The sequence below is a fragment of the Sus scrofa genome, chromosome 1 (genome assembly GCF_054392235.1).
Source record: "Sus scrofa isolate SSC_HxYL_T2T_F1_AM1 chromosome 1, Sscrofa_HxYL_maternal_Yorkshire_Landrace_v2.0, whole genome shotgun sequence".
NCBI lineage: Eukaryota > Metazoa > Chordata > Mammalia > Artiodactyla > Suidae > Sus > Sus scrofa.
In genome coordinates, this window is record NC_139383.1 from 124,670,503 (window position 1) to 124,697,385 (window position 26,883).

The 26,883-nt window shown below is 35.8% G+C and overlaps 1 protein-coding gene and 1 non-coding gene across 2 annotated transcripts in view; one reads left to right on the forward strand and one right to left on the reverse strand.

Moving 5' to 3' along the window:
* The first annotated feature begins 443 nt into the window (after positions 1-443).
* Positions 444-26,883, forward strand: part of LOC146406348 (uncharacterized) — a 106,993-nt gene continuing 80,553 nt past the window's right edge. Inside the window, exons 1-2 of the transcript XR_014810957.1 lie at positions 444-614; positions 2,595-2,732. The gene's annotated coding sequence lies outside the window, so the exon portion shown is untranslated. The remainder of the gene's footprint in view (positions 615-2,594; positions 2,733-26,883) is intronic.
* On the reverse strand, positions 10,299-10,405 carry LOC146406349 (U6 spliceosomal RNA). Its single transcript, XR_014832783.1, has one exon. It is a non-coding gene; the product is annotated as a U6 spliceosomal RNA (small nuclear RNA).

Below are 26,883 nucleotides of genomic sequence, written 5' to 3' on the forward strand. Positions count from 1 at the left end.
TTAGAGTGCTGTTTTGTCTGGGTAAATCGTGCTCAGAGACTGAGATTTTCTTTGCCATTAATTTACTTAACAAAGTTTATTTTGGGAATTGTAGTTTATAATAACAATATTTCACAAGCCAATATAGTACAGGATAATTATTGTCTGTTAATAAACCAATAAATAAATAACATACTCCAAACCAATAATAGCTTGATTACATATTGTTCTTGCAAAGAGAATATGAAAGAAATAAAGTCCAAAGGTGTACTTTTCCATGAATTGTTTCTCCGTAGACTCACTCCTTCCAACAAAAAGATGGATATCAGCTGCCAGCATAGGTCCCTTTCTGCTGGGCCATGTAGCTAGCAGGTGACAGCAGTGATTTTGGTAAGCAAGCTGGGTTGCTCCAAATGTTATTATTCCAGGGACTCTTATATGGCTTGCACCACTGTTTACCCCAGGAGTAGCCTTGCTAAGGCAGGAGATGCCCCATCTCTTCCTGAGACTGCTATACAGTTTAACACTGCAGAGGACCAAGAGTGGACTGGCTACAGCAACTGCAAGTATCTTAACATCTTGAGAGAGCTATTTAAGTCAGCAGAGAATAGCCTTGCCCAGACTAGACACTGTCGGTAAGTCCTCATAAATTCTTGGTATTTAAAGTTTAAATGTCCATCACATGATAGCTGTTCTTCCATCTGTTCATATAGATTAGCTTCCCCCCTCCACCCAATCCAGCAGCACCCATTAATGGCTGAGCTACTAAGTACTTACTGACAACAGCAGATGTTGATGACATCATCCTTGCATAACTTCCTCAATGTAAACAAATTCACCCTTTAGATCAAAACAACTTTGCTTAAGTCATAAACAAGTGGATATGAAATCATAAAAAGCCCATACATGACAAGCACTGAGACTTTCTTGATATGACTGTGAAAGCCAATAATGCATTCTAGTGACTCTGCTGAAGAACTAACTGCCAGGGTGCCTTACTGGAACTTATTATAGTTCCCTGTTACCTAACAATAGAATTAGGATTAAATATAAGTGCACTTCAGTGACATTAAGAAACATTCATTTGTGGATGCACTTTTAATTTACATTGAAAATCTGAATGCTATTTATTTATATTGTTTCATCCCCTTTGCATCTCTCCAATGTTTTAGGGAGGAAATTGGAATTTTTTTCCCCCTGTAAAGTTTTAAAGACCTAAACATTTTTTTAAAAGGAACTGACAAGATATGAGTCATCTTGTTTTAGCAGTAAGTAAAAAGATGAGGAAACCAAATATCTGCGTCAGTTCTTGCAAATAACCCTCCCACTCATGGTACTAATTACAATTTTATTTATTATCTCTATATTATATGCATATGGAATAGCGGACCTCTTAACCGAAAGAAAAGGACCTACTGATCTCTCTCTCTCTCTCTCTTTTTTTTTTTTTTTTTTTGTCTTTTTCCAGGGCCGTACCCCACGGCATATGGAGGTTCCCAGGCTAGAGGTCTAATTGGAGCTGTTGCTGCTGGCTTATGCCAGAGCCACAGCAACACCAGATCCGAGGTGCGTCTGCGACCTACACCGTAGCTCACAGCAATGCTGGATCCCTAACCCATTGAGCAAGGCCAGAGATTGAACCTCCAACCCCATGGTTCCTAGTCAGATTCATTAACCACTAAGCCACGAAGGGAATGCCCCGATCTCTTTTATTAATAGGAATTGAGGACTTTAATCTCAATAAGAGCGGCTAGTAAATATTAATAGGAAAGACAGCATGTGAATTAAAAGATAGTTTATAGACATTTTGACATCATTACTTAGGATTTGGTAATGTCATTTCTTTGACATCATGGTTGATATGGTCACTTTTGTAACATCAAAATTCTTATTCCAGGATCACTCCTTGTACTGATGTCAGTGAAATAAAACTTTTTGTATGTATGTAGGCACTAAAAAGAATGCAAGTGTTTTGATTTTACTAGGTTACTATAAAACTGAATTGTTTTTTCACTTAAGAGCTGAGATACTTAATTTACCTATTTCTAAGCCTTAAAAGAGAAATAATTAAAGTATCGTTTCCTAAAGAGTTCCCACTATGGTGTAATTGGTTAAGAACCTGACTGTATTAACTCAGGTAGCTGCAAAGGTGCAGGTTCAATCCCTGGCCTGGTGCAGTGGGTTAAATGATCTGGCATTGCTGTAGCTGTGGCATAGCTTGCAGCAGTGGCTCAGATTCAATCCCTGGCCCAGGAACTTCCATGTGCCATGTGTTGGCTATAAAAATTTTCTAAAATACTGTTTACTCATATGTGCAGAGGCACATTTGCAGAGCCATGTGGACAGAATAGTCAAACAGAGTTTTTATAAGTCACAGTAATGTTTAATTTTCAGCTCAAAATCTGTAAATTCAAAGATCCTTCACTTGGATCATCTTATAGAGAATTAAACAATCTATAGCAGCATCTGTAACATCATTGAAGGATGAGATATCTTGGTGGAATTTTACAGTTAGCTAAAGGTAACTTTTAATTGCTTGTTCAAAGTGTTACAAAATCACTTTTGTTATTTAAAAGACTACACTAAACATAATTTAGTCTTCTTTGATGACACAGTAGGTCATCGTTATGAAGATTTTTGGACCAAGCTGTAAATGAAGCTGTAGCTGCAGAGGTTAATAGCCTGAATGACTGCTGATCACAGAAGTTACCTTGGGTTTGGGTTTCCAGAGCCTGCCATTTGTGGTGAATTTGGTAATCATAAACTGTAATTTTAAACTTTGAAAATTTTAAGTATTTACCCATTGCCTTAAAAACTTGACTTTAATTCCTCTGTATCAGGGGCTAGCAAACTATGTTCCAGAGTTGGCCACCAATTTTTGTGAACACAATTTTATTATAAAACATCCAAGTTATTTGATTACATATTGCCTGTCATAGCTTTTGCACTACAGCAGCACAGTTGTACATGACAGAGACCATATGGTCCACAAGCCTCAAGAATTTACAATCTGGCTCTTTAAGAAAAAGTTTGCCAACCCCTGCCCTATATTATTATATGGGTATATCATAATTTCATAACTGCTTTTTTATTTTCACTATTATAGACACTGCAGTGAAACTCTTATTTCATACATTTGGTTCATGTTTTATTTACTTGTACTAAAATTTTAAGTATACAATTTATTAAATTGAAGAGTATTCAGTTTTTATGTTGAAAAATAGAGACCCATATAGATTTTAATTATCTCACCACAATACTTGTGGAAATCTTGTTCCAGAATTAACTTGTAGGAATAGTGTTTATTTATCTAGATTTTTTTCTCTGACTCTTCAAACAGTTGACTTATTTTAGCCTCATGTAGATTTTCATTCCTGCTATTTACCAAATAGTTCTAGTGTGAGGCCATATGACTAGTTCCTGTCTAGTGAGTTGTGAGTGAAAGTGACTTATGGTTTGGAGCATTTAATTGTTGATATGAGGCTCTTCAGAGCCCTCTTTTCCCTAAGGTATGGAGACTTTTTAGTATTGAGATGATAATCGCTCTATCAGGCTAGGTCCCAGGGGAACTATGAAAAGAGCCTTTCTGATTATTTAGATGGACATATAGCATGAAGGAGAAATAAGCATTTTTGTTTTAAGCTATTGCAGTTAGAGAATTTTTGTCCTATAGCATAACTAAGTCTATCCCTACTGATACAGGAATTAATCCTGAAAGTGGATTGCTAGCCTAAGAAGAAATACACCTGAAGTAAATTAAACTAAGCTTTGGCTTAGGTGACAGATGGCAAGACTACATCAGGTGATCCACATTCTGCTATGGTGAAAGATTTGGTAAACTTGACTATAATACTTAATGAAGTTGTAAATCTATTGGTGGAGTTTGGATAACAGAATGTTAATAACATGGTTTGGTTACTATATTGACTGCATTTGACAATGTTACTTTAAGAAAGAAGTGACCTCAGATGAGAAATGGTAGGATTGAAAGCGGGAACAAAAGAGAATAGAAAAAGTCAATAAATTCAGATACTTGCAGGGTTGGAAAAAGCCAAACTTTTCATTCCCAACCAGTAAAAGGAAAAGGGCTAAGCAAGAAACTTAATTAAGAATATGGCCATCCGGAGTTCCCGTCGTGGCGCAGTGGTTAACGAATCTGACTAGGAACCATGAGGTTGCGGGTTCGGTCCCTGCCCTTGCTCAGTGGGTTAATGATCCGGCGTTGCCGTGAGCTGTGGTGTAGGTTGCAGACGCGGCTCGGATCCCACGTTGCTGTGGCTCTGGCGTAGGCCCGTGGCTACAGCTCCGATTCACCCCCTAGCCTGGGAATCTCCATATGCCGCGGGAGTGGCCCAAGAAATAACAACAACAACAACAAAATAAAAAAAAAAAAAAAAAAAAAAAAGAATATGGCCATCCTACCAATTACTTAGATGAAGGAGAGGCCTGAAGTATTTCTATTCAGAAATTCCTTCACAGCATTTCTTGGGAAACATATATTTTTCTGAGTTTCAAGTTTAAATCAGACAAGAAATTGATGAAATAGGAAAAAAGTATTGAAAATCTCCTGTGAAAATTAAAGCTTAATAATAGATTTAGAGCCATTACTGGTTTGTAGGAGTCCTCTGAAGTCAAGCCCAAAAGTAAGACCTGGGAATGCTGTTATGTGGAGTCCAGAAGTTAAGTCAACATTTCCAGGACCACAGTGAGGCATAGAAGAGAAGTGGTCACAGTCTGATCACTGAGTCGTAATTGTCACTATTGCCTCCTTATAAATATAGCTGCTGCTAACGGTGAGTCATTCCTGCAAGAAAATAAATATTAGTAGGTTTATGTGTATAGGACACATTGTACAAATCTCATCAGTGGTGTTCCAAAAATAACATATTGTGGAAGCAAAATATTCCATAAATTAGCAATTTTGACTTGTGATTCTCTGTGGTACTATTTACTCTGTAGAGGAGATCTGAAGTTTTTTCAGTTCTGACTCTGCTCTCTTCTGTTTCACCTGTTCTCACTAATAGAGTCATGTCCTTGATATTTAGTGGTTTTATTTTTATTGTGATCTAAATGTCAGTTTCCCTATATGGTAATTTTTAGAGGCGTGGAATGAAGGAAGTTTCTTCCAAAGAAGGTTAGATTTTATCAAGCATGTGGAGGTAGTACTAGTCCATTACAACTTTTAATTCATGATTTGAGATTTTATGGACTACCAAAATAATGAATTCAGGATGCAAACCTGCTTGAAGGACAGATTGTGAATACAAATCTCAGGGGAAATATTCCTTACCCCTAACGCTACAGTTATCGAACTAGTCATTTTTCTTGCAGTCCCAGTGGTTGAAGGAGTGTGGAGTTTTTGGCCGCAACTGTGGCATATGGAATCTGAGTTGCAGCTGTGACATACACCACAGCTGTGGCAACACCACATACTTAACCCACTGTGGTGGGCTAGGGATTGAACCCATGTTACCACAGAGACAACACCAGATTCTTAATCACAGTGTGAACTCCTACTTCTAATTCATCTTTACACCAGGGAGTAAACCTCTGTGGTCTCAGTTTTTGTATTCTCAGTCTCTGATTTGACATAAACTTTCTTTTCCTTCTTAAGGGGCAAGGCTGTAAAGATTATGCTCAGGTTCATCCAGTTTAGTAAGTTAATCAAAGTAGAAATCAACTTCTTAAATTCTTAAATTCTCTGGGTTCCTGCCATCAATAAGTGTTCTCATGAGTTCTCCTTATTTCTTTCTAGATTATGGATCCATTTAAGAAGACTTATTTAAAATATATGTCCAGACTTACAGTTATATTCAGTGAATTCTGTTCTTGACCCTTTTTCTTTTTTAGAAAAGTTTTTTAATTTTATTTTATTTTTATATTTCCCTAATACAATTTTTTTTCTACTGTACAGCATGGTGACCCAGTTACACATACATGTACACATTCTATCTTCTCACATTATCATGCTCCATCATAAGTGACTAGACATACTTCCCAGCACTACACACCAGGATCTCATTGCTAATCCCTTCCAAAGGCAATAGTTTGCATCTATTAACCCTAAGTTCCCGAACCATCCCACTCCCTCCCCCTCACCCTTGGCAACCACAACTCTGTTCTCCAAGTCCATGATTTTCTTTTCTGTGGAAAGGTTCATTTGTGCCATATATTAGATTCCAGATATAAGTGATATCATATGGTATTTGTCTTTCTCCTTCTGACGTACTTCACTCAGTATGAGAGTCTCTAGTTCTATCCATGTTGCTGCAAATGGCATTACTTTGTTTTTTCTTATGGCTGAGTAGTATTATATTGTGTATGTATACACCATATCTCCCTAATCCAATCATCTGTCGATGGACATTTGGGTTGTTTCCATGTCTTGGCTATTATGAATAGAGCTGCAATGGACATGTGGGTGCATGTGTCTTTTTTAAGGAAAGTTTTGTCCAGATATATGCCCAAGAGTGGGATTGCTGGGTCATATGGTAGTTCTATGTATAGTTTTCTAAGGCACCTCCATACTGTTCTCCATAGTGGTTGTACCAGATTACATTCCCACCAAGAGTGCAAGAGGGTTCCCTTTTCTCCACACCCCCCTCCAGCATTTGTTATTTGTGGACTTATTAATGATGGCCATTCTGACTGGTGTGAGGTGGTGTCTCCTGGTAATTTTGATTTGCATTTCTCTAAAATCAGGGATGTTGAGCATTTTTTCATGTTTTATTGGCCATCTGTACATCTTCCTTGGAAAAATGTCTATTTAGGTCTTTTGCCCATTTTTTAATTGGGTAGTTGGCTTTTTTGCTATTGAGTTGTGTAAGTTGTTTATTTGTTTTAGAGATTAAGCCCTTGTCAGTTGCATCAATGAAATGATTTTCTCCCAATCTGTAAGTTGTCTTTTTGTTTTCTGTTTGGTTTCCTTTGTTGTGCAAAAGCTTGTCAGTGTGATTAGGTCCCATTGGTTTATTTCTGCCCTTATTTCTGTTGCTTTGGGAGACTGACCTGAGAAAATATTCATAAGGTTGATGTCAGAGAATGTTTTGCCTATGTTCTCTTCCCGGAGTTTGATGGTGTCTTGTCTTATATTTAAGCCTTTTAGGCATTTTGAGTTTATTTTCATGCATGGTATGAGGGTGTGTTCTAGTTTCATTGATTTGCATGCAGCTCTCCAGGTTTCACAGCAATACTTACTGAAAAGACTGTCTTTTTCCCATTTTATGTTCTTGCCTCCTTTGTCAAAGATTAATTGACCATAGGTGTCTGGGTTTATTTCTGGGTTCTCTTTTCTGTTCCATTGGTCTGTATGTCTGTTTTGGTACCAGTACCACACTGTTTTGATGACTGTGGCTGTGTAATATTGCCTGAAGTCTGGGAAAGTTATGCCTCTGGCTTGGGTTTTGTTCCTCAGAATTGCTTTGACAATTCTGGGTCTTTTGTGGTTCCATATAAATTTTTGGATTGTTTGTTCTAGTTCTGTGAAAAATATGAGTAATTTGATAGGGATTGCATTGAATCTGGAGATTACTTTGGGTAGTCTGGCCATTTTTACAATGTTAATTTTTCCAACCCAGGAGCATGGAATATCTTTCCATTTCTTTACATCTTCTTTAATTTCCTTGATTAATGTTTTATAGTTCTCAGCATATAAGTCCTTTACCTCCTTGGTCAGGTGTATTCCCAGGTATTTGATTTTTGGGGGGCGCAATTTGAAAAGGTACTGTATTTTTGTATTCCTTTTCCAATATTTCATTGTTAGTATACAGAAATGTGACTGATTTCTGAATGTTAATTTTATATCCTGTTACTGTGCTATATTTGTTGATTAGTTCAAGTAGTTTTGGGGTTGAGTCCTTGGGGTTTTCTATGTATAATATCATGTCATCTGCATACAGTGACAGTTTTACCTTTTCTCTTCCTTTTTGGATGCCTTTTATTTCTTTTGTTTGTCTGATTACTATGGCTAGGACTTCCAATACTATGTTGAATAACAGTGGTGAGAGCAGGCATCCTTGTCTTGTTCCAGATTTTAATGGAAAGGCTTTCAGCTTTTCTCCATTGAGTATTATATTTGCTGTGGGTGTGTCATAAATGGCTTTAATTATGTGAAGGAATGTTCCCTCTATACCCATTTTGGTAAGAATTTTGATCATGAATGGATGTTGGACTTTGTCAAATGCTTTTTCTCCATCTATTGAGATGGTCATGTCGTTTTTTACTTTTCTTTTGTTAATGTGGTGTATGATGTTGATTGGTTTGCGTATGCTGAACCATCCTTGTGAACCTGGGATGAATCCCGCCTGGTTGTGGTGTATGATCTATTTGATATGTTGTTGGATTCGGATGGCTAAAATTTTGTTGAGAATTTTTGCGTCTATATTCATCAAAGATATTGGCTTATAGTTTTATTTTTTGGTGGTATCTTTGCATGATTTTGGAATTAGGGTGATGGTGGCATCATAGAATGTCTTTGGGAGTGTTCCTTCTTCTTCAACCTTTTGAAAAAGTTTAAGGAGGATGGGTATAATTTCCTCTTTGAATGTTTGGTAGAATTCGCCTGTGAAGCCATCTGGTCCTGGACTTTTATTTGTAGGGAGTGTTCTTATGACATACTCAATTTCATTTCTAGTGATTGGTCTGTTCAGTTGATCTATTTCTTCTAGATTCAGTTTTGGCAGGCTGTAAGTCTCTAGAAAGTTGTCCATTTCTTCTTGGTTGTCAAATTTGTTGGCATATAATTGTTTATAGTATTCTCATATGGTTTTTTGTATTTCTGTAGTATCCATTGTGATTTCTCCTTTTTCATTTCTTATTTTGTTTATTTGGGTTTTTTTCTCCTCGTCTTGGTGAGTCTAGCCAGAGATTTGTAAATTTTGTTTACCTTTTCAAAGAACCAGCTCTTGGTCTGATTGATTTTGTCTGTTGTTTTTTGAATCTCTATTTTATTGATTTCCTCTTTGATCTTTATAATTTCCTTCCTTCTGCTGACTTAAGGTTTTTCTTGTTCTTTTTCTAATTCATTTAGGTGGTGGGTTAAATTGCGGATTTGGGATTTTTCTTCTTTTTTGAGGAAGGCCTGTGTTACTATGAACTTCCTCCTGAGCACTGCTTTTGCAGCATCCCAAAGATTTTGAGTGGTTGTATCTTCATTATCATTTGTCTCTAGGTATTTTTTAATTTCCTTCTTAATTTCCTCATTGACCCATTGGTTTTTTAGTAGCCTGTTGTTTAGTCTCCATGTAGTAGGTTTTTTCTCATTTCTTCTCCTGTGGTTGATTTCTAGTTTCATGCCATTGTGGTGAGAAGATACTTAAATAATTTCTATACTCTTAAATTTGTTGAGGTTAGCTTTGTGCCCCAGTATATGATCAATTCTCGAGAATGTTCCATGTGCACTTGAGAAGAATGTGTATTCTGATTTTTTTGGATGTAATGTCCTGAAAATATCTGTGCATTGATGTGAGTGGGGTGTTAAAGTCTTCTACTGTGATTGTATTCTCATTAGTTTCTCCTTTTATGTCTGTTAGTATTTGTTGTAGGTATCTGGGTGCTCCTATATTAGGGGCATTAATATTGATGATTGTAATATCCTCTTCTTGAATGGATCCTTTAACCATTAAATAGTGTCCTTCTTTGTCTTTCTTTATGGCCTTCATTTTAAAGTCTATTTTGTCTCATATGAGTATTGCTACTCCTGCTTTTCCTGCTTTGTCCATTGGCATGAAATATATTTTCCCATACTGTCATTTTCGATCTATATTTGTCCTTTTCCCTAAGGTGAGTTTCCTGTAGGCAGCAGATTGAAGGTTTTTGCTTTTATTTATCTAATCTACCACTCTGTGTCTTTTGATTGGAGCATTCAGTCCATTGACATTTAAGGTGATTATTGATAGATATTTATTTATTGCCATTTTAAGCCTTGTTTTCCAGTTGACTCTATGTTTCTCTTTTCTAATTTTATTTTTTTGGTTGGATGGTTTCCATTTATTTTATACTTGAGTATTTTTCTTTTCAGTTTTTGTGAATGTAATGTTTGGCTTTGATTTGTGGTTTCCCTGTTTTTTAAGTATGTTAACCCCTTCCTATAACTGCTTGCTTTTGCCTGATAATCATATAGGCTCAAACACATCATTAAGATTAAAAAAAGAATCTATTTTTTCTTACTTCCCTTAGCCACATTGCATGATATGTCTTCTTTTGTTTTTTTAATTAACATCTTCATGTTTGGATCTGTATGCTGGCTTATTTAAGTGACTGCTTTCCAATTGCGGTTTCCTCCATCCTAGTTCTTCCTTTTTTTTTTTTTTAATTTAGAGAAAAATATGAAATGCTTCACAAATTTGCGTGTCATCCTTGTGCAGGGGCCATGCTAATCTTCTCTGTATCGTTCCAATTTTAATATATGTACTGCTGAAGCAAGCCCTTTTTCTTAATATTAATTTTCATCAGATGATTTGGAATTTTCACCTGCAGATTCATTTTCAGTGGGAGTTTGTTTTGTTTTGTTTTTCCTTCTCTCCTCCTTCTGTGCTCATGCCTCCCTGTTTGGCAGTTTCTTCCCTCTGCTCATCCAGGACCCTACTACAAAACTAGGCCTCCATGGCTAGAAACTACTGCCCCAAAGTGGTTTGGGGCCGCAGCTGGCCCAGTATTAGAGGTATATATGCAGCTTTGCCCAAGTCTCTCTGAAATTTTCTCTGTTTATCTCACCAATAATATAGAGGTTTACATAAGCAGTAACATCAGGCAGTGATCACCAGCTATTTTCACACGGAGAGTGCAACTATATACCATGATTCCATGCCACCTATATGTAGTGCTTTTGTCACATCAGAGAAGTAAACACTCCCAGTGGCTTCTAGCTGCTTCCTGGACTGAGAAATCTGCAGGGCTATAGCTTTAGCCATATCTTTCTACTTTGTTGCCGTCTGTTTATGACACAAAGAAATGCTTGTTTTGTATTTGAGCATGAATCAGTCCTCTTCTTGTTGTTAATTGAATCTATAATTTACATATATAAAGCATAAGGAGAGGTTTTTTTGTTTTTGTTTTTGTTTTTTTGTCTTTTTCCAGGGCTACGCTTTGCGGCATATGGAGGTTCCCAGGCTAGGGGTCCAATTGGAGCTGTAGCCACCGGCCTACGCCAGTGCCACAGCAACTCGGGATTCGAGCCGAATCTGCAACCTACACCACAGCTCGCAGCAACACTGGATCCTTAACCCACTGAGCGATTGAACCCACAACCTCATGGTTCCTAGTCAAATTCATTAATCACTGAGCCATGACGGGAACTCCATAAGGAGAGTTTAAAGTGTGAATTTATACTCTTGATCTGAAAGGTCCCTTTAACATTTCTCTAAGTTTATTTTGTCCTTTTTCTAGCTTCTTTATTTGGATGCTTAGACCCTTTTGAAATATTCTTGTCTTCTAAAAATTAGTTTAAGATGCTTATTTTTATGGTTAACATTTGTGAACCATTTACTAAATGCTAGGCTTTAGACTAAAAGTACTTTGTATCAATTATTTGCTGTAATTGTCCCCCAAATCTTATGAGATAGAAACTATTAGTACCTCCATTTGTAAACGAGGAAATTGTAGCACAGAAAGAATAAAAAATTTGTAAAGGTAATCTGCTCCTCAAAAGCCTGAGCTTTTGACTAGAATTAGATCAACAGTTAAATGATACAAATGTGTTAAAGAAATAGATTTTCTTTATTTCTATTTTCCCCCTTAACCAACACACACAAATAACCAGTGATAATAGCCTGACATGTACCATTCATTCTCTATACTCACACCAAAATAAAAATGCACATGTGTGCACACATCTACATGCATGCACATAAAGACATGTGCTTTTATATGCACAAAATAGTTCTTTAAAAAATCTCTAAACAAAGGTTGCAGTAGGGAGGGAAAGTAGATGCCTTGGGGTCCAGAGTGCAATGAAGACTTTTCACTTTATACCTATATATATCTTTGACCTTTTTAACTATGTTAGTGAATTGCCTATTAAAAATTAATTTAAATAAAATAACTCTTTTAAGGCATTAATTTGTAGTAATTCTTTTATGCAGCATAGAAAACCAGTAAAGGTTGTTTTCAGTTTTCAGCTCTCATAAGCTTCTGCGAACATCAAATACAAATCTTTGTATGGACATATATTTTCATTTACCTCTGATAAATACCTAAGAGTGGGATGACTGTGTCACATGGTAAGTATATGTTTAATTCTTCAGGAAATTTCTGAACTGTTTTTCCATAGGGGCTACATTGTTTTGTATTTTCATCAGCATTATATGAGAGTTTCAGTCATTGCAAATTGTCACCAGCACTTGGTATGGTCAGTCTCTTTAATTTTATCCATTTTGGTAGGTGTGTAATAGTATCTTTATTATAGTGCTATACAGAGAATATATCCTGCATGATTTCGGCCTTTGACATGCGTTGAGATTTTCTTCATGGTTGAGTAAATGTCACTTTTTTTTAATGTTTCATATGTACTTGAAAGATATATATTCTGCTGTTGTTGGGTACATGTTCTACATATGTCCATTATGTTAATTTTCTTCATTTTTATGATTCAAACCTTTTATATCCTAACTGATTTTGTCTACTTGTTTTATCACTTACTGAGTAATGTTAGTTAAAATCTCACTCTGATTCACATTTTAATTCTTCAGTGTATTGCAACCACTGCCATGGTCTCTGTTACTATAGTTTTGTCTTTTTGAGAATATCATATAAATAGAATAATACTTTATGTAACCTTTTGAGACTGGCTCCTTTCACTTAGTGTTATGCCTAAGAAATACATACAAGCTGTTGTATATATTAACAGTTAATTCCTTTTTCTGGCTAACTATCCATTATATGGATGAACTAAGTGTGTTTATCCATTCATGTTTTAAATGACATATGAGTTATTTCTTTTTTAGTGATTATAAGCAGGGTTGGTATAAATTTTCATACTTTTGTGTGATCATAAGTTTTCATTTCTTTGGGGTAAATACCTCTGAGAAGGATTGCTGAGTCACATTTAAATGTATGTTTAACTTTATAAGAAGGTAAAAAACTATTTTCTAGAGTCGCTACACAATTTGCATACCTAACTTTTCACATTTTACTTTGGATAAATATTTTACCTCTTAACGTGGAATGTAGAAAACTTACCACCATATTTCCTTTTATCCTCCTTGTGTTATGTTGTGATTGTCATATATATTACATATATATTCATTAAAAACTCCATTAGATAATGTTATTTTAAAGAATTCAAGAGAGAATAGTTTATTAAATTTACTCAGAAATTTGCCATTTCTTTTGCTCATCCTTTATTAATGATATGCGTGGTTCCCTTTAGGTTTCATTTTCCTTTTGTCTAAAGAACTTCCTTTAATTATTATTATTTTTTAAGATTAGATTTGATAACAAATTCTCTTAGTTTTCCTTCATCTGAGAATGCCTTTATTTCACCTTGGTTCCTAAATAACATTTTATCCAGATATAGAATTTCAAGTACACAGATTTTTTTTTCTTCCTGCACTTTAAAAAATGTGCCATTTTGTTTGGGTCTCCATGCTTCCTAGTAAGAAACCAGCAGTCATTTGAAGTATTTTTCCTCTGTAATAAGGTGTTATTTTTCTTTGACTGCTTTCAACTTATTTTGTCTTTGGTTTTCAGCAGTTTGACTATGATGTGTTTCAGTGTGAATTTCTTTAGAATAATCCTATTTGGGATTTGCTGACTTCTTGAATCTGTAGGTTTCTGTCTTTTGCCAAATTTGGCAAGTTTTTTGGTCAGTGGGGAACCCTTTTTAAAATTTTGGTAAAATATCCATAACATAAAATTTACTATTTTAACATTTTAAGTGTACAATTCAGTGGTATTCAGTACATTTATCATGTTGTACAACCATCACTACTGTTTATTGCCAGAACTTTTTTGTTATCCCAAACAGAAACTCTATCTCCATAAAGATATTAAATACCCATTTCTCTTCCCCCTAGTCTCTAGTAACTTGTTGTTGTTGTTGTTGTCTTTTTAGGGCTGCACCCGTGGCATACGGAGGTTCCCAGGCTAGGGGTCTAATCAGAGCTGTTGCTGCCAGCCTATACCACAGCCACAGCAACACCAGATCCAAGCTGCGTCTGCGACCTACACCACAGCTCACGGCAACGCCATATTCTTAACCCACTGAGCAAGGCCAGGGATCGAACCCGCAACCTTATGGTTCCTAGTTGGATCCGTTCCCTCTGCGCCAAGATGGGAACTCCTCTAGTGACTTTTTATTGATTTATTTCTCTGTTATTTCACTTAGCATAAAGTTTTCAAGTTTCATCCATGTTGTAGCTTATTTCAGAATTTCATTCTTGTTTATGACTGAATAATATTCCCTTGAGTATATATGCCACATTTTGTTTGTCTGTTTATCTGTTGATATACATTTGGGTTATTTCCACTTTGTAGCTATTGTAAATAATGCTGCTCTGAACATTTGTGTACAAGTATCTGTTTGAGTCTTTTTTTCTGTTCTTTTTGTATACTCTTAAGTGTGGAATTGCAAAGTCATGTTGTAATTCTATATTTAACATTTTGAGAAATTGACAGGCTTTTCTGTGGTGGCTACAGCATTCTACATCACCACAAGCCTGGCATGAGGATACCAGTTTCTCTACATCCTCACCAACATATGTTAATTTAAGTGTTTTTGATACTTTTTTCTGAGTTAATGGGGTATTAGCTCTTATTTCTTTTCCTTTTTCTTTTTTGTTTTTTGTCTTTTTAGGGCCATACCCGTGGCATATGGCGGTTCCCAGGCTAGGGGTCTAATCAGAGCTGTTGCTGCTGGCTTACACCACAGCCATAGCAACATGGGATCCAAGCTGCGTCTGCAACCTACACCACAGCTCACGGCAGCACCAGATCCATAACCCACTAAGCGAGGCCAGAGATGGAACCTGCAACCTCATGGTTCCTAGTCGGATTCGTTTCCACTGTGCCACAATGGGAACTCCCTATTTCTTTTTCTCTTTGTCTGGAACTCTTATAATACAAATAGAAGACCTTTTGATAGTTTCTCACAAGTTCCTTAGGCTCTGTACTTTTTAAAGAAATTGTTCTCTGTTTTCAGACAGTTTCTATTGATCTGTATTCTAATTAACTGATTCTTTTTTGCCATCTCAATTGCATCCAGTGATATTTTTAAAAAAATATAGTTATTGGGAGTTCCTTTTGTGGCTCACTGGGTATCTAGTATCTGTGAGGATGGGGGTTCAATCCCTGTCCTCGCTTAGTGGGTTAAGGACCCTATGTTGCCGTGAGCTGTGTTGTAGGTCGCAGACATGGCTTGGATCTGGAGTTGCTGTGGCTGTGGCTTAGGCCGGCAGCTGTAGCTCCAATTCAACCCCTAGCCTAGGAACTTCCACATGCTGCAGGTGCAGCCCTAAAAAGCAAAACATATATAGTAATTGTATTTTTTATTATAAAGTTCTCAGTTCATTCTTTATAGCTCCCATTTCTTTACTAAGACTTTATATCTTTCTTTCCAGTTGTATTAAGAGTGTTCACCCTTACTTCCTGGAACACTTTTATAATAGCTTCTTTAGTGCTTTATCAGATAACTGAACCATCTGTGTCAAATCAGCACTCGTAATGAAGTAGATAAACAACATGGGATATACTGTACAGCACAGGGAAATACAGTATTTATTTTATAATAAGACTAAATAATCTAAAAATATTTAGTCACTATGTTGTACACCTGAAACTGATATAATAACTATACTTCAGTTTAAAAAATCAGCATTGGTATGTGTTAATTGTCTTTTTCTCATGTGAGTTCAGATATTTCTGGTTCTTCATATGCTGAATAATTCTGGATGGCATCCTGAATGTTTTGAATATTATGTTATGAGACTCTGTGCTTTGTTTAAGTCCTATGGAGAATGTTGATATTTTTGTTTTAGCAGGCAGTGAACTTGGGTGGGTTCAGGCTCCAAGTTCCAACTGCCATCTGTGAGTTCTGGTTTCAATGTCAGTTCCTTTTTCAAAGCCTTCACAGTTATATTCAAATCTTTCTCACCTGTGTGCTTCTCAGTGGCCAGCCTGAGTGATGGTCTGTAGTCCTTTTTCTTAGCTTAGTTCTCAGTCTTGAGTATGTTGTTTAGGATCACAACCATAGGTGCCTTCCTCAGAAATGGTACTAGGAGTATTGTTAGCTAATTGTCAAAAGCATCCCCCCGAAATTATTCTCCTCAGTACTTCCCAACTTCCTGGGGCTCCCTTTAGATTCCCCATCTATAATACTGGGGCTTTGTTTACTTCTTTCTGCCATGCATTTACCGTAACTGCCCTCATGTCCAGGTCTAAGTGGAGGGAAGTTGGTGAGAGTTAAACAATGGGGATCACCTCACCCTCTTGAGACTTTAACCCCTCTGGAAACTTTTCCTCTTCAGTTTTTGGTGATTGTGTGGTCCTAAAGCTACCAGAAGACTCTTTGAGCCTGAGCTAGAAGGCTTCTCTGGAACCCCTCTCTGACTACACCAATACCCACTTCCTCATTTCAGGCTGCTTAAATAGAAACAAGGATACCAGAGGGTTACTCACCACTGATTAGGTGATACTTTGAATTCTGTCCTACTTCTCCAATCCACCTATTACTAATTACTTTTCACAGTCCTTGAAAGCTGTTACATGTATTCTGCCCAGGTTTTGTAGCTGCATTCATTGGGAGAGTCAGAATGGAGTGTGCTTACTCCATCTTACCCAGAACTGGAATCCTTATAATAATTTTGCAATTAAAAACAGTAGTAGTAAGGGAGATTGTTTATTCCTTAAAAAAACCACACAAATCAAAACACAAATCAAACAAATTTGAAGTGTAAGCACTTGCAATACCAGGCCAAACTTTTCTTAAAAGTTTCTGTAGATATTTAATCTAAGGAAAATTTCAGGTAGAAGCCAATGTTAAAATTTCACCAAACCAAGAGCAAATCAGGCATGCCTGCTTTGTTAGTCAAACTTCTGTGACTGGAAAAGCTACTCTTGCTGACTTAAAATGAAAAGTAGCTTACCAAAAAAATCACAAGAAGCAAAAATAACCATATTAGAAATGAAACATTCGTAATTAATAACCAAATTAGTAATGGGAACATTACTACTGACATAAGTGAAATGAAACGAATTATAAAAGAACACTGAACAGTTGTATGCCAAAGGATTTGATAATTTAGGTAACACAAATATATTCCTAGAAACACACAAATTACCAAAGCTGAATCAAAAAGAAATAGAAAATCTGAACAGAATTATAACAAGTGAAGAGATTGAATCAGTACTTTTAAAAAACCTTTCAACAAAGAACAATACAGGACCAGATGGCTCCTCTGGTGAATTATACCAGACATTCAAAGTATCAACACCAATCTTTCTCAAACTCTTTAAAAAAAATAGAAGAGGAGGGAAAACTTTGTAACTCATTCTGTGAGGCCAGCATTACCCTGATACAGAAGTCCTATAAAGACATCACAAGAGGAGTTCCCGTTGTGTCACAGTGGAAGTGAATCCAACTAGGAACCATGAGGTTGAGGGTTTGATCCCTGGCCTCACTCAGTGGGTTAAGGATCTGGCGTTGCTGTGAGCTGTGGTGTAGGTCACAGACACGGCTCAGATGTGGCATTGCTATGGCTCTGGCATAGGCTGGCAGCAACAGCTCTGATTAGACCCCTAGCCTGGGAACCTTCATATGCCACGAGTGCAGCCCTCAAAAGACACACACACACACACACACACACACACACACACACACGACATCACAAGAAAACTAGATCAATATCTTTTATGAATATAGATGAAAAATTCCTCAAAAAATATTAGCAAACCAAATTCAATGGCACATTAATAGATTAAACAGTTTGACCAAGTGGAATTTATCCTAGGAATGCAAAAGTGGTTCAACATAAATTAAATCAAGGTGATACATATATCACATTAGTAGAAGGAAGGAAAAATACCACATGATCATCTCAACTGATGAAAAAAATTTGACAAGATCCAATACATTTTCATGATAAAAACTAAGAAAACTTAGAAGGGAACTTCTTCAACAAAATAAAGAATAGTTATGAAAATCTTACAGCAAAAACCATACTAAATGGTGAAAACCTGAAAGTTTTTGCCTAAGTTCAGGACCAAGACATGGGTGCCTGCTTTCACAGTTGCTGTTCAACATTGTATTGGTTATAGCCAGAAAAGTTCTAGCCAGAGCAGTTAGGCAAGAAAAGTAAATAGAAGGCATCTGGATTGGTAAGGATGAAGAAAAACTATGCCTATTCACAGATGACATGAACCTATATTTTAAAAATCCCAAAGAATCCAGGAGAGATAGATAAATCGATAGATTGATAGATAGACAGATTGATTGATTGAAAAGAGTCACAATTTTATTATGGTGAAATATAGGTAATACACAATTTACCATCTTAAACCTTTTTGTATGTAATTCAGTGGTATTATGTGCATTCATATTGATGCGTAACCATTACTACCATTCATTTCCAGAACTCTCATTTTGCAAAATTCTATGCCCATTAAATAATAATTCCTTATCCACACCTCCCTCCAGCCTCTGACAACCACAATTCTACTCTCTGTGTCTTGATTTTGATGCTAAGTTCCTCATATTAAGTGGAATCATATAATATTTTTCTTTTTTCTAACTAGCTTATTTCACTCAGCATAATGTCCTCAAGGTTCATCCATGTTGGAGCATGTGTCAGAATTTCATTCCTTTTTAAGGGTGAATAATATTCCATTATAGGTAAACACATATTTTGTGTTTCCTTTCATCTATATATGGACATGAGTTGCTCCCATGTCCTAGCTATTATGAGTAATGCTGCTATGAGCAAAGTTGTACAAATATCTTTTCAAGACCCAGTTTTCAATTCTTATAAGAATCAGTAAAGCTTTATTAAAAATTCAGTATTCAAGCTACATTCTAGACAGATAATTTGTGAATGAGACAGGCACAATGATTTTAAAATCTTTACAGTTGATCTATATGTGGCCAAAATTGAGAACTACTGACCAAGAACATCCTGACACGTAATAGGTATTCAATAAAGAGCTAAACAGTTGACTAACTGTAATTTGAGAAGGGCGATAATGACATACTAAAAGTATTAGCTTGGTGACAAATGTTCTAGCTTTCAGAAGCATAGTTGCTGATTCATTGACAGATTGTGATATGTTTAAAACCTGATTTTGGAGGTTACTTGATGTTATGGGCAGAGGAAAATGTCCTTTCCTGGAACAGAAGGTGAGAACTTTTTATTCTCAGCAGTTAAGCAATCTGCCAAAATTTTATTGCCAGAATAATAGCCAGGCTTCTAAAGCTACTTTCAGATATAAAGAGCCAATAGATGAAGACCCAGGATGAGAGCCAGAGATTTAGCTTCTCTACCCGCACATGCAGTCTCCAGAACTTGTTTTTGCTTAAATGTCAAAAATGCTTTCAGGATATACCATGCTTGTGGGTTAGGAAAAATAAATATTATCAAAATGACTATAGTACCCAAGGAAATTTACAGACTCAATACAATTGCTATCAAATTACCAATGACATTCTTCGTAGACCCAGAACAAAATAATTAAAATTTGTGTGGAAACACAAAAGACCCCAAATAGCCAAAGCAATATTGAAAAAGAAAAACAACTGGAGGACTCAGGCTCTCTGACTTCAAACTGTGCTACAAAGCTACAGTCATCAATACAGTATGGTACTGGCACAAAACCGGAAATGTAGATCAATGGAACAGGATAGAAAGCCCATAAATAAACCCAAGTGCCTGTGGTCAACTACTCTATGACAAAAGAGGCAAGAACATAAAATGAAGGAAAGACAGTCTCTTCAATAAGTGGTGCAGGGAATACAGGACGCCTGCATGTAAAAGAATGAAATTAGGACATTCTCTACAACCATACACAAAAATAAACTCAAATTGGATTAAGAACCTAAACATAAGGATGGAAACTATAAAACTCCTAGAGGAAAACATAGGCAGAACATAAATTGCAGCAGTATCTTGATTGATCTACCTCCTAGAGTAATGAAAACAGAAACAAAAATAAATGGGACCTAATCAAACTTAAAAGCTGTTTCACAGCAAAGGAAACTATAAAAGAAATCTAAAAGGCAGCTCACAGAATGCAGAAAATACTTGCAAAGGAAGCAACTGACAAGGGATTAATCTCCAAAATATACAAACATCTCATGCAACTTTATATGAAAAAATACAACCCAATCAAAAAAAATGGGCAGAAGATCTAAACAATTTCTCCAAAGAAGACAGATGGCCAAGCAACACATGAAAAGATACTCAACATCACTATTAGAGAATGCAATTCAAAACTACAATGAAGTTCACATTGTGGCTCAGTGGTAACAGCCCTGACTAGTATCCATGAAGATGTGGATTATATCCCTGGCCCTGCTCAGTGGGGTGAGGGTCTGGCATTGCCGTGAGCTGTGGTATAGGTCACAGACAAGGTTTGTATCCTGCATTGCTGTGGCTGTGGCATAAGCTGGCAGCTGCAGCTCTGATTCAACTCCTAGCCTAGAAACTTCCATATGCCACTAAAAAAGCACATAAAACAAAACAAAAACAAAAAACTGCAATGAAGTACTAACACTCTTCAGAATGGCAATCATCAAAAAGTCTTCAAACAATAAATGCTTGAGAAGGTGTAGAGAAAAGGGAACCCCTGCTACACTGTTGGTGGGAATGTAAATTGGTGCAGGCACTGTGGAAAACATAATGGAGGTTTCTTTAAAAAATAAATACAGACCTATCATATGATCCTGCAATTCCATTCCTGGGCATATATCTGGAGAAAAGCATAATTCAAAAAGATACATGGACCCCAATGTTCATTGCAGCACTATGTACAATGGTTCAGACATGGAAGCAACCTGAATGTCCATCAAAAGAGGAATGTATAAAGAATATGTCCATTATATATATAGTGGAATATTACTCAGCCATGAAAAAGAGTGAAATAATACCATTTGCAACAACATGGATGGACCTAGAGATTATCATGCTATGTGAAGTAAAACAGAGAAGATGAATTCATATCGCTTACATGTGGAATCTAATTTAAAATGATACAAAGAACTTTTTTTAAAAAACAGAAACAAGCTTACAGATTTCAAAAACAATCTTAGGGATACCATAGGGGAAATTGTAGGAGGGAGGATTGGAATAATATATACACACTATATAAAATAGGTAATTAACAAGAACCTACTGTAAGACACAGGGAAATCTACTCAATAGTTTGTAATAAAATATATTTGTTGTACAGCTGAAAATAATACAACATTGTAAATCAACTATACTCCAATAAAACTTTTTTAAAAATGCCTTCATGATGGGGAAGATGTGACCTTTCCTCAAAATACCTGTTACAGCATATATACCAAGATTTGCAAATAGCCTTACTTAGGTTTGCCTCAAGTGTTTTACCTGGAAAGGTAGGCAAAAACACTAGATGCTAATGAAAAATTTGTTGTTTCCAAATAATGAATCCATTTGCACAGTCACCCTCTGCCATGAAATTTTTATTATTTGTTTCTTTATACATAAGCTTGGAGATTGGAAAGAAGTGTTCAGGGACTAGCTATCCTTTACCTATTTACTGTAGGTAATTAAATAAGATTGCTGATTGGCTGACTTCCAGTAGCATGCTTACTGGATTGAAGCTGACTTTCAGAGGGGGCTATCATTGATTGGCTGATTACTGGTATAATGTTATTTTTGATAGATTAGTACAGGTTTTTAATAAGTTCTATTTGTTATTGTTGTTAGGGCCAATAAATGGTTAGCCCTTTCTAGAAAAATAAGAACATTTTTGTTTTCAGTAGTTTGTTACCTCATTTCACTCATCAGGTCATGGCAATATATCTCCAACTATATCAAACACCTTAGGTCTAAGATAGGCAAGTAGGAATGTTGTGTGAAAATACATGTTTTCTGGCAAATAAAGTTTGTACAGCTGGAGTAGGCAAAAGTGTTTTGTTATTGCAGAAGTTTCCAGTGTTAAAAATCCAGAGAATGAATCTATAACTGTAAAATATAGCATATGGCTTTTTATAATGTTATTTGACATTTTATTCTTAAGAAAAATTTCCTAGGAGTGGAGTTCCTCAAAGCACATTTTGATAAATACTATTGTGATGACCGTATAGGTTAGGAATTGACAAATTTGAGCCAATGTCCAAATCAGTCTTGCTGCTTATTTTTGTACAGTCTGTCAGTTAAGAACTATTTTTACATTTTTTTAATGGTTGGAAAAAATCAAAAGGATAATGCTTTGTGATACCTGAAAACTATATGAAATTTAAATTTCCCTAATTTAAAACCTTAAAGTTTTATTGGAACACAGCCTCTCACGTATTTGCTCATACACTGTCAGTGTCTGCTTTTATACGTGTTGGTAGAGTTGAGTCATTGCAACAGAGAGCATATGCAGCCCTCTCATCACTTCACACTGCTGTGTGATGCCGCTGTAAATTGTAATGATGCAGTTACAACTTAACAATGTTTCAAGTGGCATCTGTATGGACAAAGTGCAACATTTATTTTATTTTTATTACCAGTGCATCCTTATTATGTCAATACAAATAAATCAGGTAAAATTTGACTCTAAATGTCACATTTGTAAGACACAGTGGAGTGTGGAATATTTTGTTGTCAAATTAGACTGCATTCCATTGTATTTATTATGTAATGATATCAGAGTTGTGCTATAATAGAATTTTTATTTATGACAAAGATGCTACTCCACTCCAGATCAGAAGAGAATGAAAGCTTCATTGGGATGAAAAAAATATGAATTTTACCTTACCTCACACTGTACTTGAAAACAGTTAAAGGTGGATTATAATCTAAATGTGAAAGACCAATGATAAAACTTTAAGAAATAACATAGACGAATGATTTCATGAATTTGGAATATGGAAAGTTTTCTTAAACAGAATACAAAAAACACTAATCATAGTGGAAGATTCATAAAGTTGTCTACATTCTACTTAAGGTCTTCTATTTATCAAAGGTAACACAAAGATAATGATAAGGCAAACCACAAATCTTTAGAATTTAAAACCAATCGTATGACAACCAAGCCCTCAATTAAGTCACCCTAGTAGGTATCAAGTTCTTTTGAGAACATTAGCAATCACAGAGCTACAAGTTTGCAGAAAAGGGAATTGGCAATCTTACATTTCACTGACAAAATTGTATACTGACTCATTCTGAAATATAAAAATTAATTTATAAAACAAGCAGTAAATAACAGTGATATTAATACTATTAAGTAGTACTTTAAAATGTACAAGTACATGGTATTGGAACTAATATGTTCAAACACTACAATACAACAATGCAAATAAATTGTTTTTCATTCATATTACACCAACTACAACATTTGTAGGGTGCTAATTCTGTTAGATACAGAATTAAGCCTGGCTAAATTGCAAACATATTACAATGCAGTTATCCAAGTAGTTGTCATTTAGAGCCCTGAGTTTACTGAAATCGTCATTAGGATAGTAAATAAACCTCAACAAAAGCAGTACATTATTTTATGTTAGTAGATGCATTAGCTTTATTGTAGCTAGTGGGCAAACACAATCTGATGAAACTCCTGGAGGATGACACATTCCACAGCGAAACTTTTTTGCATCCTTTGCTTCATCTGGTAAATATAAGAACCATTAGGAGTTTAAGTGTGATCAGTTTAGATCAACTAAAAACTATGAATCCCAAAATTTTTAAACTCGTTATTTTGAACTCAGGAATGGATTCCACAGGCTTAATAAGGCTCAATCAAATGACTATAATTTTCACACATAACTACTAAAAAGATTCATCTCGGGAGAAGATTTTTAGTATAACCAAATTCTTCATCCTAAAAAAAAAAACAAAACAAAAAAACTTTAAAGAAGTTATTCAGCTGAAAGTATAAGAGAAATATCTATATATCCCTCTCAATTTTGCTGTGAACTTAAAATTGCTCTAAAATAAATTCTAAAAGAAAAATGGTTTAGGAAGACACTTCTCTTTTTAGAGACAGTCACATCTTACACGTCTATTTAAAGTGATAAAAGAGAAAAAATCTCAATCGGGAATACTTTACCCAGCAAAGCTATCATTCAGATTTGAAGGAGAGATCAAAATAATTAAAGGGAAAAACTAAAAGAGTTCAGCACTCTAAACCCAGCTATCCTAGAAGTGTTAAAGGGTCTTCTGCAAGTGAAAAGGCCACAAGTAGAAATATGAAAATTATGAAAAGAAAAAAATCTCATTGGTAAAGGCAAATATAGAGTAAAGTAGTAAATTGACCACTTACAAAGCTAGTAGGAAGGTTAAAAATCAAAAATAGTAAAATGTTTATGGTGTGAGAAAATGCTCTAATTTCATTCTTTTACATGTAGCTATTTAATTTCCCAGCACCCTTATTGAAGAAACGATCTTTTCTCCATTTTATATTCTTGTTTTCTTTGTTGCAAATTAATTGACTATTAAGTATTGGGTTTATTTCTGGGCTCTCTATTCTGCTCTATTGATCTGCATGTCTGTTTCTGTGGGAGCATCATGCCATTTTGATTACTATAGATTTGTTATCTGAAGTCAGGGAGCATGAGTTTACCAGAAGCACCTCCAGCTCTGTTTTTTTTTCAAGGTTATTTTGACTATTCGGGCTCTTGTGTGTTTCCATTCACAGTTTAAAATTATTTTTGGAGTTCCTCTCGTGGCTCAGTGGAAATGAATCCAACTGGTATCCATGAGGATGCGGACTCAATCCCTGGCCTTGCTCAGTGCATCAGGGATCCAGCATTGCCGTGAACTGTGGTGTAGGTTGAAAATGCAGTTTGGATCTGGAGTTGCTGTGGCTGTGGCCTAGGCTGGCGCCTGTGGCTCCGATTTGACTCCTACCCTGGGAACTTCCATATGCCATGGGTGTGGCCCTAAAAAGAAAAAAATAAATAAAAAATAAAAATTTGTTACAGTTCTATGAAAAATATTCTTGGTATTTTCATAAGGATTCCATTGAATCTGTATATTGCCTTGGGTAATATAGTCATTTTAATAATGTTAATTCTTCTAGTCTCTGATCACAGTATATCTTTCCATCTGTGTCATTTTAAGTTTCTTTAATCATTGTTTTATAGTTTTCTGAGTACAGGTTCTTAGGTAGGTTTATGCCTAGGTATTTTATTCTTTTTGATGTGATGGTAAATGGGATTGTTTCCTAAATTTCTCTTTTTGAAAGTTTGTTGTTAGCGTATAGAAATGCAACAGATGTTTGTATATTAATTTTGTATCCTGTCAACCATTAAAAGGAAAGAAATAATGGCATTTGCAGCAACATGGATGGAGCTAGAAATTATCATGCTAAGTGAAGTTAACCAGACAGTGAGACACCAACATCAAATGCTATCACTTACATGTGGAATCTAAAAAAAGGACACACTGAACTTCTTTGCAGAACAGATACTGACTCACAGACTTTGAAAAACTTACGGTTTCCAAATGAGATAGGTTCAGTGTTGGGGGAATATGCTGGAGGTTTGGGATGGAAATGCTATAAAATTGGGTTGTAATGATCATTGTACACATATAAATGTAATAAAATTCATTGAGTAATTTAAAAAAATTGTATCCTGAAACTTTACTGAATTCTTTGATGAACTGTAGCATATTTCTGGTGGTGTCTTTAGGATTTTCTATGTATGGTATCATGTCATCTGCCAATAGTGACAGTTTCACTTCTTTTCCAGTTTAGATCCCTTTTCTTTATTTTTTTCAAAGCCTGATTGCTGTGGTTAGGACTTCCAATACCATGTTAAGTAAGCCTGAGTGGCTATCCTTGTTTTATTTTTGATCTTAGAGGAAATGTTTTCAACTTTTCACCATTGTGTATGATATTAGATATAAGGTTTTTCGTTTTATCATGAATGGATGTTAAATTTTGTTAAAAGCTTTTTCTTTTTTGTTCATTTTTTTATTACTCAAATGAATTTATCACATCTGTAGTTGTATAATGATCATAACAATCTGATTTCCTAGGATTTCCATCCCACAGCCCAAGGACATCCCCCACCCCCAAACTGTCTCCTCCGGAGACCATAAGTTTTTCAATGTCTGTGAGTCAGCATCTGTTCTGCAAAGAAGTTTATTGTGTCCTTTTTAAAGATTCCACATGTCAGCGAAAACATTTGATGTTGGTGTCTCATTGTATGGCTGACTTCACTTAGCATGATAGTTTCTAGGTCCATCCATGTTGCTAAAAATGCTGGTATTTCGTTCTTTTGATGGCTGAGTAATATTCCATTGTGTATATGTACCATATCTTCTGGATCCACTCTTCTGTCGATGGACATTTAGGTTGTTTCCATGTCTTGGCTATTGAAAATAGTGCTGCAATGAACATCGGAGTACATGTGTCTTTGTGAGTCATGGTTTTCTCTGGATGGATGCCCGGGAGTGGGATTGCTGGATCAAATGGGAGTTCTATTTTTAGTTTTCTGAGGAATCTCCAACTGTTTTCTATAGTGGTTACACCAATTTACAATCCCACCAACAGTGTACTAGGGTTCCTTTTTCTCCACACCCTCTCCAGCACTTATTGTTTGTAGACTTTTGGATGATGGCCATTCTGGCTGGTGTAAGGTGGTACCTCATCGTGGTTTTGATATGCATCTCTCTAATAATGAGTGATGCTGAACATCTTTTCACGTGTTTCTTGGCCATCTGTATGTCTTCTTTGGAGAACTGTCTGTTTAGATCTTCTGCCCATGTTTTGATGGGGTTGTTTGTTTTTTTTGGTATGGAG